Source organism: Schistocerca serialis, unplaced genomic scaffold (assembly GCF_023864345.2).
Source record: "Schistocerca serialis cubense isolate TAMUIC-IGC-003099 unplaced genomic scaffold, iqSchSeri2.2 HiC_scaffold_1393, whole genome shotgun sequence".
Taxonomy (NCBI): domain Eukaryota; kingdom Metazoa; phylum Arthropoda; class Insecta; order Orthoptera; family Acrididae; genus Schistocerca; species Schistocerca serialis.
In genome coordinates this window covers 20,172,628-20,187,602 of record NW_026047617.1, presented here as the reverse complement: position 1 = coordinate 20,187,602, position 14,975 = coordinate 20,172,628, and positions in this window count along the sequence as shown.

Here is a 14,975-nt window from a genome sequence, read left to right as displayed (position 1 = left end):
AAGAAGACTGACGCTTCTTACTGACTATGCTTTGAACCATTCCTGTGAAACTAGTTATGGATTCCGATGCTTCACTTCAGGTTTAGTGTATCCCTTGGACCTTCTTATTGACGATGAAACACAGATATTGCGTCGGAATTAAATAGATAAGGCACAATGCCGACTTAAGTACAAGAAGACTGACTCTTCCTACTGTCAATGTTTTGAACCATTCCTGTGACACTAGTTATAGATTCCAATTCTTCACTTCAGGTTTACTGTATCCCTCTGACCTTCGTATTGACGATGAAACACAGAAATTGCATCGGAATTAAATACAAAATCACAATGCCGACTTAAGTACAAGAACACTGACTCTTTTTACTGACTATGATTTGTACCATTCCTGTGACACTAGTTATAGATTCGGATGCTTCACTTCAGGTTTACTGTATCCCTCTGACCTTCTTATTGACGATGAAACACAGAAATTGCATCGGAATTAAATAGAAAAGGCACAATGCCGACTTAAGTACAAGACGACTGACTTTTCTTACTGTCAATGGTTTGAACCATTCCTGTGACACTAGTTATAGATTCCGATGCTTCACTTCAGGTTTACTGTATCCCTTGGACCTTCTTATTGACGATGAAACACAGAAATTGCATCGGAATAAAATACAAAAGGCACAATGCCGACTTAAGTACAAGAAGACTGACTGTTCTAAATGACTATGTTCTGGACCATTCCTGTGACACTAGCTATAGATTCCGATGCTTCACTTCAGGTTTACTGTATCCCTCTGACCTTCTTATTGACGATGAACCACAGAAATTGCATCGGAATTAAATAAAAAGGGCACAATGCCGACTTAAGTACAAGAAGACTAACTCTTGCTGCTGTCTATGTTTTGAACCATTCCTGTGACACTAGTTATAGATTCCGATGCTTCACTTCAGGTTTACTGTATCCCTCTGACCTTCTTATTGACGATGAAACACAGAAATTGCATCGGAATTAAATACAAAATCACAATGCCGACATAAGTACAAGAACACTGACTCTTTTTACTGACTATGATTTCTACCATTCCTGTGACACTAGTTATAGATTCAGATGCTTCACTGCAGGTTTACTGTATCCCTCTGACATTCTTATTGACGATGAAACACAGAAATTGCATCGGAATTAAATAGAAAAGGCACAATGCCGACTTAAGTACAAGACGACTGACTTTTCTTACTGTCAATGTTATGAACCATTCCTGTGACACTAGTTATAGATTCCGATGCTTCACTTCAGGTTTACTGTATCCCTTGGACCTTCTTATTGACGATGAAACACAGAAATTGCATCGGAATTAAATACAAAATGCACAATGCCGACTTAAGTACAAGAAGACTGCCTCTTCTTACTGACTATGTTCTGGACCATTCCTGTGACACTAGCTATAGATTCCGATGCTTCACTTCAGGTTTACTGTATCCCTCTGACCTTCTTATTGACGATGAAACACAGAAATTGCATCGTAATTAAATAAAAAAGCCACAATGCCGACTTAAGTACAAGAAGACTGACTCTTGCTACTGTCTATGTTTTGAACCATGCCTGTGACACTAGTTATAGATTCCGATGCTAAACTCCAGGTTTACTGTATCCCTTGTACCTTCTTATTGATGATGAAACACAGAAATTGCATCGGAATTAAATACAAAAGGCACAATGCCGACTTAAGGAATAGAAGACTGACTCTTCTTCCTGACTTTGTTTTGAACCATTCCTGTGACACTAGTTATAGATTCAGATGCTTCACTTCAGGTTTACTGTATCCCTTGGACCTTCTTATTGACGATGAAACACAGAAATTGCATAGGAATTAAATACAAAAGGCACAATGCCGACTTAAGTACAAGAAGACTGACTCTTCTTACTGTCTATGGTTTGAACCATTCCTGTGACACTAGTTATACATTCCGATGCTTCACTTCAGGTTTACTGTATCCCTTGGACCTTCTTATTGACGATGAAACTCAGAAATTGCTTCGGAATTAAATACAAAAGGCACAATGCCGACATAAGTACTAAAAGACTGACTCTTCTTACTGTCTATGATTTGAACCATTCATGTGACGCTAGTTATAGATTCCGGTGCTTCACTCCACGTTTACTGTATCCCTTGGACCTTCTTATTGACGATGAAACAGAGAAAATTCATCAGAATTAAATAGAAAAGGCACAATGCCGACATAAGTACAAGAAGACTGACGCTTCTTACTGACTATGCTTTGAACCATTCCTGTGAAACTAGTTATGGATTCCGATGCTTCACTTCAGGTTTAGTGTATCCCTTGGACCTTCTTATTGACGATGAAACACAGATATTGCGTCGGAATTAAATAGATTAGGCACAAGGCCGACTTAAGTACAAGAAGACTGACTCTTCCTACTGTAAATGTTTTGAACCATTCCTGTGACACTAGTTATAGATTCCAATTCTTCACTTCAGGTTTACTGTATCCCTCTGACCTTCGTATTGACGATGAAACACAGAAATTGCATCGGAATTAAATAGAAAACGCACAATGCCGACTTAAGTACAAGACGACTGACTTTTCTTACTGTCAATGGTTTGAACCATTCCTGTGACACTAGTTATAGATTCCGATGCTTCACTTCAGGTTTACTGTATCCCTTGGACCTTCTTATTGACGATGAAACACAGAAATTGCATCGGAATTAAATACAAAAGGCACAATGCCGACTTAAGTACAAGAAGACTGACTCTTCTTAATGACTATGATCTGGACCATTCCTGTGACACTAGCTATAGATTCCGATGCTTCACTTCAGGTTTACTGTATCCCTCTGACCTTCTTATTGACGATGAAACACAGAAATTGCATCGGAATTAAATAAAAAAAGCACAATGCTGACTTAAGTACAAGATGACTAACTCTTGCTGCTGTCTATGTTTTGAACCATTCCTGTGACACTAGTTATAGATTCCGATGCTTCACTTCAGGTTTACTGTATCCCTTGGACCTTCTTATTGACAATGAAACACAGAAATTGCATCGGAATTAAACACAAAAGGCACAATGTCGTCTTAAGTACAAAAAGACTGACTCTTCTTACTGACTATGTTTTGAAACATTCCTGTGACACTAGTTATAGATTCCAATTCTTCACTTCAGGTTTACTGTATTCCTCTGACCTTCATATTGACGATGAAACACAGAAATAGCATCGGAATTAAATACAAAATCACAATGCCGACTTAAGTACAAGAACACTGACTCTTTTTACTGACTATGATTTCTACCATTCCTGTGACACTAGTTATAGATTCGGATGCTTCACTTCAGGTTTACTGTATCCCTCTGACCTTCTTATTGACGATGAAACACAGAAATTGCATCGGAATTAAATAGAAAAGGCACAATGCCGACTTAAGTACAAGACGACTGACTTTTCTTACTGTCAATGATTTGAACCATTCCTGTGACACTAGTTATAGATTCCGATGCTTCACTTCAGGTTTACTGTATCCCTTGGACCTTCTTATTGACGATGAAACACAGAAATTGCATCGGAATTAAATACAAAAGGCACAATGCCGACTTAAGTACAAGAAGACTGACTCTTCTTACTGACTATGTTCTGGACCATTCCTGTGACACTAGCTATAGATTCCGATGCTTCACTTCAGGTTTACTGTATCCCTCAGACCTTCTTATTGACGATGAAACACAGAAATTGCATCGGAATTAAATAAAAAAGGCACAATGCCGACTTAAGTACAAGAAGACTGACTCTTGCTACTGTCTACGTTTTGAACCATTCCTGTGACACTAGTTATAGATTCCGATGCTAAACTCCAGGTTTACTGTATCCCTTGGACCTTCTTATTGATGATGAAACACAGAAATTGCATCGGAATTAAATACAAAAGGCACAATGCCGACTTAAGGACAAGAAGACTGACTCTTCTTCCTGACTTTGTTTGAACCATTCCTGTGACACTAGTTATAGATTCAGATGCTTCACTTCAGGTTTACTGTATCCCTTGGACCATCTTATTGACGATGAAACACAGAAATTGCATCGGAATTAAATACAAAAGGCACAATGCCGACTTAAGTACATAAGGACCGTCTCTTCTTACTGACTACGTTTCGAACCATTCCTGTGACACTAGTTATAGATTCCGATGCTTCACGTGAGTTTTACTATATCCCTTGGACCTTCTTATTGACGACGAAACACAGAAATTGCATCGGAATTAAATACAAAAGGCACAATGCCGAGTTAATTACAAGAAGACTGACTCTTCTTACTGACTATGTTTTGGACCATTCGTATGACACTAGCTACAGATTCCGATGCTTCACTTCAGGTTTGCTGTATCCCTCTGACCTTCTTATTGACGATGAAACACAGATATTGCATCGGAATTAAATACAAAAGGCACAATGCCCACTTAAGTACAAGAAGACTGACTCTTCTTATTGACTATGTTCTGGACCATTCCATTGACACTAGTTATAGATTCCGATGCTTCACTCCAGGTTAACTGTATCCCTTGGACCTTGTTATTGACGATGAAACACAGAAATTGAATCGGAACTATATAGAAAAGGCACAATGCCGACTTAAGTACAAGAAGACTGACTCTTCTTACTGACTATGTTCTGGACCATTCCTGTGACACTAGCTATAGATTCCGATGCTTCACTTCGGGTTTACTGTATCCCTCTGACCTACTTATTGACGATGAAACACAGAAATTGCATGGGAATTAAATAAAAAAGGCACAATGCCGACTTAAGTACAAGAAGACTGACTCTTGCTACTGTCTATGTTTTGAACCATTCCTGTGACACTAGTTATAGATTCCGATGCTAAACTCTAGGTTTACTGTATCCCTTGAACCTTCTTATTGATGATGAAACACAGAAATTGCATCGGAAATAAATACAAAAGGCACAATGCCGACTTCAGGACAAGAAGACTGACTCTTCTTACTGACTTTGTTTTGAACCATTCCTGTGACACTAGTTATAGATTCCGATGCTTCACTTCAGGTTTACTGTATCCCTTAGACATTCTTATTGACGATGAAACACAGAAATTGCATCGGAATTAAATGCAAAAGGCACAATGACGACTTAAGTACATGAAGACTGACTCTTCTTACTGACTATGTTTTGAACCATTCCTGTGACACTAGTTATAGATTCCGATGCTTCACGTGAGATTTACTGTATTCCTTGGACCTTCTTATTGACGATGAAACACAGAAATTGCATCGGAATTAAATACAAAAGGCACAATGCCGACTTAATTACAAGAAGACTGACTCTTCTTACTGACTATGATTTGGACCATTCGTGTGACACTAGCTATAGATTCCGATGCTTCACTTCAGGTTTGCTGTATCCCTCTGACCTTCGTATTGACGATGAAACACAGAAATTGCATCGGAATTAAATACTAAAGGCACAATGCCGACTTAAGTTCAAGAAGATTGACTCTTCATACTGTCCATGCTTTGAACCATTCCATTGACACTAGTTATAGGTTCCGATGCTTCACTCCAGGTTTACTGTATCACTTGGACCTTGTTATTGACGATGAAGCACAGAAATTGCATCCGAATTAAATAGAAAAGGCACAATGCCGACTTAAGTACAAGAAGACTGACTCTTCTTATTGACTATGTTTTGAACAATTCCTGTGACACTAGTTATAGATTTCGATGCTTCACCTCAGGTTTACTGTATCCCTTGGACCTTCTTATTGACGATGAAACACAGAAATTGCATCGGAATTAAATACAAAAGGCAAAATGCCGTCTTAAGTACACGAAGACTGACTATTCTTACTGTCTATGTTTTGAACCATTCCTGTGACACTAGTCATAGATTCCGATGCTTCACTTCAGGTTACTGTATCACTTGGACCTTCTTATTGACGATGAAACACAGAAATTGCATCGGAATTAAATACAAAAGGCACAATACCGACTTAAGAACAAGAATACTGACTCTTCTTACTGACTTAGATTTGAACCATTCCTGTGACATTTGTTATAGATTTCGATGCTTCACTTCAGTTTTATTGTATCCCTCTGTCGTTCTTATTGACGATGAAACACGGAAATTGCATCGGAATTAAATAGAAAAGGCACAATGTCGAGTTAAGTACAAGAAGACTGACTCTTCTTACTGTCAATGTTTTGAACCATTCCTATGACACTAGTTATAGATTCCGATGCTTAACGTGAGTTTTACTGTATCCCTTGGACGTTCTTATTGACGATGAAACACAGAAATTGCAACAGATTTAAATAGAAAAGGCACAATGCCGACATAAGAACAAGAAGACTGACGTTTCTTACTGACTATGCTTTGAACCATACCTGTGAAACTAGTAATAGATTCCGATGCTTCACTTCAGGTTTACTGTATCCCATGGACCTTCTTATTGACGATGAATCACAGATATTGCGTCGGAATTAAATAGATAAGCACAATGCCGACTTAAGTACAAGAAGACTGAGTATTCCTACTGTCAATGCTTTGAACCATTCCTGTGACACTAGTTATAGATTCCGATGCTTCACTTCAGGTTTACTGTATCCCTCTGACCTTCTTATTGACGATGAAACACAGAAATTGCATCGGAATTAAATAGAAAAGGCACAATGCCGACTTAAGTACAAGACTACTGACTTTTCTTAGTGTCAATGTATTGAACCATTCCTGTGCCACTAGTTATAGATTCCGATGCTTCACTTCAGGTTTACTGTATTCCTCTGACCTTCATATTGACGATGAAACACAGAAATAGCATCGGAATTAAATACAAAATCACAATGCCGACTTAAGTACAAGAACACTGACTCTTTTTACTGACTATGATTTCTACCATTCCTGTGACACTAGTTATAGATTCGGATGCTTCACTTCAGGTTTACTGTATCCCTCTGACCTTCTTATTGACGATGAAACACAGAAATTGCATCGGAATTAAATAGAAAAGGCACAATGCCGACTTAAGTACAAGACGACTGACTTTTCTTACTGTCAATGATTTGAACCATTCCTGTGACACTAGTTATAGATTCCGATGCTTCACTTCAGGTTTACTGTATCCCTTGGACCTTCTTATTGACGATGAAACACAGAAATTGCATCGGAATTAAATACAAAAGGCACAATGCCGACTTAAGTACAAGAAGACTGACTCTTCTTACTGACTATGTTCTGGACCATTCCTGTGACACTAGCTATAGATTCCGATGCTTCACTTCAGGTTTACTGTATCCCTCAGACCTTCTTATTGACGATGAAACACAGAAATTGCATCGGAATTAAATAAAAAAGGCACAATGCCGACTTAAGTACAAGAAGACTGACTCTTGCTACTGTCTACGTTTTGAACCATTCCTGTGACACTAGTTATAGATTCCGATGCTAAACTCCAGGTTTACTGTATCCCTTGGACCTTCTTATTGATGATGAAACACAGAAATTGCATCGGAATTAAATACAAAAGGCACAATGCCGACTTAAGGACAAGAAGACTGACTCTTCTTCCTGACTTTGTTTTGAACCATTCCTGTGACACTAGTTATAGATTCAGATGCTTCACTTCAGGTTTACTGTATCCCTTGGACCATCTTATTGACGATGAAACACAGAAATTGCATCGGAATTAAATACAAAAGGCACAATGCCGACTTAAGTACATAAGGACCGTCTCTTCTTACTGACTACGTTTCGAACCATTCCTGTGACACTAGTTATAGATTCCGATGCTTCACGTGAGATTTACTGTATTCCTTGGACCTTCTTATTGACGATGAAACACAGAAATTGCATCGGAATTAAATACAAAAGGCACAATGCCGACTTAATTACAAGAAGACTGACTCTTCTTACTGACTATGATTTGGACCATTCGTGTGACACTAGCTATAGATTCCGATGCTTCACTTCAGGTTTGCTGTATCCCTCTGACCTTCGTATTGACGATGAAACACAGAAATTGCATCGGAATTAAATACTAAAGGCACAATGCCGACTTAAGTTCAAGAAGATTGACTCTTCATACTGTCCATGCTTTGAACCATTCCATTGACACTAGTTATAGGTTCCGATGCTTCACTCCAGGTTTACTGTATCACTTGGACCTTGTTATTGACGATGAAGCACAGAAATTGCATCCGAATTAAATAGAAAAGGCACAATGCCGACTTAAGTACAAGAAGACTGACTCTTCTTATTGACTATGTTTTGAACAATTCCTGTGACACTAGTTATAGATTTCGATGCTTCACCTCAGGTTTACTGTATCCCTTGGACCTTCTTATTGACGATGAAACACAGAAATTGCATCGGAATTAAATACAAAAGGCAAAATGCCGTCTTAAGTACACGAAGACTGACTATTCTTACTGTCTATGTTTTGAACCATTCCTGTGACACTAGTCATAGATTCCGATGCTTCACTTCAGGTTACTGTATCACTTGGACCTTCTTATTGACGATGAAACACAGAAATTGCATCGGAATTAAATACAAAAGGCACAATACCGACTTAAGAACAAGAATACTGACTCTTCTTACTGACTTAGATTTGAACCATTCCTGTGACATTTGTTATAGATTTCGATGCTTCACTTCAGTTTTATTGTATCCCTCTGTCGTTCTTATTGACGATGAAACACGGAAATTGCATCGGAATTAAATAGAAAAGGCACAATGTCGAGTTAAGTACAAGAAGACTGACTCTTCTTACTGTCAATGTTTTGAACCATTCCTATGACACTAGTTATAGATTCCGATGCTTAACGTGAGTTTTACTGTATCCCTTGGACGTTCTTATTGACGATGAAACACAGAAATTGCAACAGATTTAAATAGAAAAGGCACAATGCCGACATAAGAACAAGAAGACTGACGTTTCTTACTGACTATGCTTTGAACCATACCTGTGAAACTAGTAATAGATTCCGATGCTTCACTTCAGGTTTACTGTATCCCATGGACCTTCTTATTGACGATGAATCACAGATATTGCGTCGGAATTAAATAGATAAGCACAATGCCGACTTAAGTACAAGAAGACTGAGTATTCCTACTGTCAATGCTTTGAACCATTCCTGTGACACTAGTTATAGATTCCGATGCTTCACTTCAGGTTTACTGTATCCCTCTGACCTTCTTATTGACGATGAAACACAGAAATTGCATCGGAATTAAATAGAAAAGGCACAATGCCGACTTAAGTACAAGACTACTGACTTTTCTTAGTGTCAATGTATTGAACCATTCCTGTGCCACTAGTTATAGATTCCGATGCTTCACTTCAGGTTTACTGTATTCCTCTGACCTTCATATTGACGATGAAACACAGAAATAGCATCGGAATTAAATACAAAATCACAATGCCGACTTAAGTACAAGAACACTGACTCTTTTTACTGACTATGATTTCTACCATTCCTGTGACACTAGTTATAGATTCGGATGCTTCACTTCAGGTTTACTGTATCTCTCTGACCTTCTTATTGACGATGAAACACAGAAATTGCATCGGAATTAAATAGAAAAGGCACAATGCCGACTTAAGTACAAGACGACTGACTTTTCTTACTGTCAATGATTTGAACCATTCCTGTGACACTAGTTATAGATTCCGATGCTTCACTTCAGGTTTACTGTATCCCTTGGACCTTCTTATTGACGATGAAACACAGAAATTGCATCGGAATTAAATACAAAAGGCACAATGCCGACTTAAGTACAAGAAGACTGACTCTTCTTACTGACTATGTTCTGGACCATTCCTGTGACACTAGCTATAGATTCCGATGCTTCACTTCAGGTTTACTGTATCCCTCAGACCTTCTTATTGACGATGAAACACAGAAATTGCATCGGAATTAAATAAAAAAGGCACAATGCCGACTTAAGTACAAGAAGACTGACTCTTGCTACTGTCTACGTTTTGAACCATTCCTGTGACACTAGTTATAGATTCCGATGCTAAACTCCAGGTTTACTGTATCCCTTGGACCTTCTTATTGATGATGAAACACAGAAATTGCATCGGAATTAAATACAAAAGGCACAATGCCGACTTAAGGACAAGAAGACTGACTCTTCTTCCTGACTTTGTTTTGAACCATTCCTGTGACACTAGTTATAGATTCAGATGCTTCACTTCAGGTTTACTGTATCCCTTGGACCATCTTATTGACGATGAAACACAGAAATTGCATCGGAATTAAATACAAAAGGCACAATGCCGACTTAAGTACATAAGGACCGTCTCTTCTTACTGACTACGTTTCGAACCATTCCTGTGACACTAGTTATAGATTCCGATGCTTCACGTGAGTTTTACTATATCCCTTGGACCTTCTTATTGACGACGAAACACAGAAATTGCATCGGAATTAAATACAAAAGGCACAATGCCGAGTTAATTACAAGAAGACTGACTCTTCTTACTGACTATGTTTTGGACCATTCGTATGACACTAGCTACAGATTCCGATGCTTCACTTCAGGTTTGCTGTATCCCTCTGACCTTCTTATTGACGATGAAACACAGATATTGCATCGGAATTAAATACAAAAGGCACAATGCCCACTTAAGTACAAGAAGACTGACTCTTCTTATTGACTATGTTCTGGACCATTCCATTGACACTAGTTATAGATTCCGATGCTTCACTCCAGGTTAACTGTATCCCTTGGACCTTGTTATTGACGATGAAACACAGAAATTGAATCGGAACTATATAGAAAAGGCACAATGCCGACTTAAGTACAAGAAGACTGACTCTTCTTACTGACTATGTTCTGGACCATTCCTGTGACACTAGCTATAGATTCCGATGCTTCACTTCGGGTTTACTGTATCCCTCTGACCTACTTATTGACGATGAAACACAGAAATTGCATGGGAATTAAATAAAAAAGGCACAATGCCGACTTAAGTACAAGAAGACTGACTCTTGCTACTGTCTATGTTTTGAACCATTCCTGTGACACTAGTTATAGATTCCGATGCTAAACTCTAGGTTTACTGTATCCCTTGAACCTTCTTATTGATGATGAAACACAGAAATTGCATCGGAAATAAATACAAAAGGCACAATGCCGACTTCAGGACAAGAAGACTGACTCTTCTTACTGACTTTGTTTTGAACCATTCCTGTGACACTAGTTATAGATTCCGATGCTTCACTTCAGGTTTACTGTATCCCTTAGACATTCTTATTGACGATGAAACACAGAAATTGCATCGGAATTAAATGCAAAAGGCACAATGACGACTTAAGTACATGAAGACTGACTCTTCTTACTGACTATGTTTTGAACCATTCCTGTGACACTAGTTATAGATTCCGATGCTTCACGTGAGATTTACTGTATTCCTTGGACCTTCTTATTGACGATGAAACACAGAAATTGCATCCGAATTAAATAGAAAAGGCACAATGCCGACTTAAGTACAAGAAGACTGACTCTTCTTATTGACTATGTTTTGAACAATTCCTGTGACACTAGTTATAGATTTCGATGCTTCACCTCAGGTTTACTGTATCCCTTGGACCTTCTTATTGACGATGAAACACAGAAATTGCATCGGAATTAAATACAAAAGGCAAAATGCCGTCTTAAGTACACGAAGACTGACTATTCTTACTGTCTATGTTTTGAACCATTCCTGTGACACTAGTCATAGATTCCGATGCTTCACTTCAGGTTACTGTATCACTTGGACCTTCTTATTGACGATGAAACACAGAAATTGCATCGGAATTAAATACAAAAGGCACAATACCGACTTAAGAACAAGAATACTGACTCTTCTTACTGACTTAGATTTGAACCATTCCTGTGACATTTGTTATAGATTTCGATGCTTCACTTCAGTTTTATTGTATCCCTCTGTCGTTCTTATTGACGATGAAACACGGAAATTGCATCGGAATTAAATAGAAAAGGCACAATGTCGAGTTAAGTACAAGAAGACTAACTCTTCTTACTGTCAATGTTTTGAACCATTCCTATGACACTAGTTATAGATTCCGATGCTTAACGTGAGTTTTACTGTATCCCTTGGACGTTCTTATTGACGATGAAACACAGAAATTGCAACAGATTTAAATAGAAAAGGCACAATGCCGACATAAGAACAAGAAGACTGACGTTTCTTACTGACTATGCTTTGAACCATACCTGTGAAACTAGTAATAGATTCCGATGCTTCACTTCAGGTTTACTGTATCCCATGGACCTTCTTATTGACGATGAATCACAGATATTGCGTCGGAATTAAATAGATAAGCACAATGCCGACTTAAGTACAAGAAGACTGAGTATTCCTACTGTCAATGCTTTGAACCATTCCTGTGACACTAGTTATAGATTCCGATGCTTCACTTCAGGTTTACTGTATCCCTCTGACCTTCTTATTGACGATGAAACACAGAAATTGCATCGGAATTAAATAGAAAAGGCACAATGCCGACTTAAGTACAAGACTACTGACTTTTCTTAGTGTCAATGTATTGAACCATTCCTGTGCCACTAGTTATAGATTCCGATGCTTCACTTCAGGTTTACTGTATCCCTTGGACCTTCTTATTGACGATGAAACACAGAAATTGCTTCGGAATTAAATACAAAAGGCACAATGCCGACTTAAGTACAAGAAGACTGACTCTTCTTACTGACTATGTTCTGGACCATTCCTGTGACTCTAGCTACAGATTCCGAAGCTTCACTTCAGGTTTACTGTATCCCTCTGACGTTCTTATTGACGATGAAACACAGAAGTTGCATCGGAATTAAGTAAAAAATGCACAATGCCGACTTAAGTACAAGAAGACTGACTCTTGCTACTGTCTATGTTTTGAATCATTCCTGTGACACTAGTTATAGATTCCGATGCTAAACTCCAGGTTTACTGTACCCCTTGGACCTTCTTACTGACGATGAAACACAGAAATTGCATCGGAATTAAATACAAAAGGCACAATACCGACTTAAGTACAAGAAGAATGACTCTTCTAATTGTCTATGTTTTGAACCATTCCTGTGACACTAGTTATAGATTCCGATGCTTCACCTCAGGTTTACTGTATCCCTTGGACCTTCTTATTGACGATGAAACACAGAAATTGCATAGGAATTAAATACAAAAGGCACAATGCCAACTTAAATACAAGAAGAAGTGACTCTTCCTACTGTCAATGTTTTGAACCATTCCTGTGACACTAGTTATAGATTCCGATGCTTCACTTCATGTTTACTGTATACCTCTGACCTTCTTATGGACGATGAAACACAGAAATTGCATCGGAATTGAATACAAAATGCACAATGCCGACTTAAGTACAAGAAAACTTACTCTCATTAATGTCTATGTTTTGAACCATTTCTGTGACACTAGGTATAGATTCCGATGCTTCACTTCAGGTTTACTGTATCCCTCTGACCTTCTTATTGACGATGAAACACAGAAATTGCATCGGAATTAAACACAAAAGGCACAATGTCGTCTTAAGTACAAAAAGACTGACTCTTCTTACTGACTACGTTTTGAACCATTCCTGTGACACTAGTTATAGATTCCGATGCTCACTTCAGGTTTACTGTATCCCTCTGACCTTCTTATTGACGATGAAACACAGAAATTGCATCGGAATTAAATACAAAATGCACAATGCCGACTTAAGTACAAGAACACTTTCTCTTTTTACTGACTATGTTTTGAACCACTCCTGTGACACTAGTTATAGATTCGGATGCTTCATTTCAGGTTTACTGTATCCCTCTGACCATCTTATTGACGATGAAACACAGAAATTGCATCGGATTTAAATAGAAAAGGCACAATGCCAACTTAAGTACAAGACGACTGACTTTTCTTACTGTCAATGTTTTGAACCATTCCTGTGACACTAGATATAGATACCGATGCTTCACTTCAGGTTTACTGTATACCTTGGACCTTCTTATTGACGATGAAACACAGAAATTGCATCGGAATTAAACACAACAGGCTCAATGTCGTCTTAAGTACAAAAAGACTGACTCATCTTACTGACTATGTTTTGAACCATTCCTGTGACACTACTTACAGACTCCGATGCTCACTTCAGGTTTACTGTATCCCTCTGACCTTCTTATTGACGATGAAACACAGAAATTGCATCGGAATTAAATAGAAAAGGCACAATGCCGACTTAAGTACAAGACGACTGACTTTTCTTACTGTCAATGTTTTGAACCATTCCTGTGACACTAGTTATAGATTCCGTTGCTTCACTTCGGGTTTACTGTATCCCTTGGACCTTCTTATAGACGATGAAACACAGAAATTGCATCGGAATTAAATACAAAAGGCACAATGCCGACTTAAGTACAAGAAGACTGATTCTACCTACTGTCTATGTGTCGAACCATTCCTGTGACACTAGTTATAGATTCCGATGCTTCAATTCAAGTTTACAGTATCCCTTGGACCTTCGTATTGACGATGAAACACAGAAATTGCATCGGAATTAAATGCAAAAGGCACAATGCCGACTTAAGGACAAGAAGCCTGACTCTTCTTACTGACTATAATTTGGACCATTCGTGTGACACTAGCTATAGATTCCGATGCTTCACTTCAGGTTTACTGTATCCCTCTGACCTTCTTATTGACGATGAAACTCAGAAATTGCATCGGAATTAAATACAAAAGGCACAAAGCCGACTAAAGTACAAGAGAACTGACTCTTCTTACTGTCTATGATTTGAACCATTCCTGTGACAGTAGTTATAGATTCCGATGCTTCACTTCAGGTTTACTGTATCCCTTGGACCTTGTTATTGACGATGAAACACAGAAATTGCATCGGAATTAAATAGATAAGGCACAAAGCCGACTAAAGTACAAGAAAACTGACTCTTCTTACTGT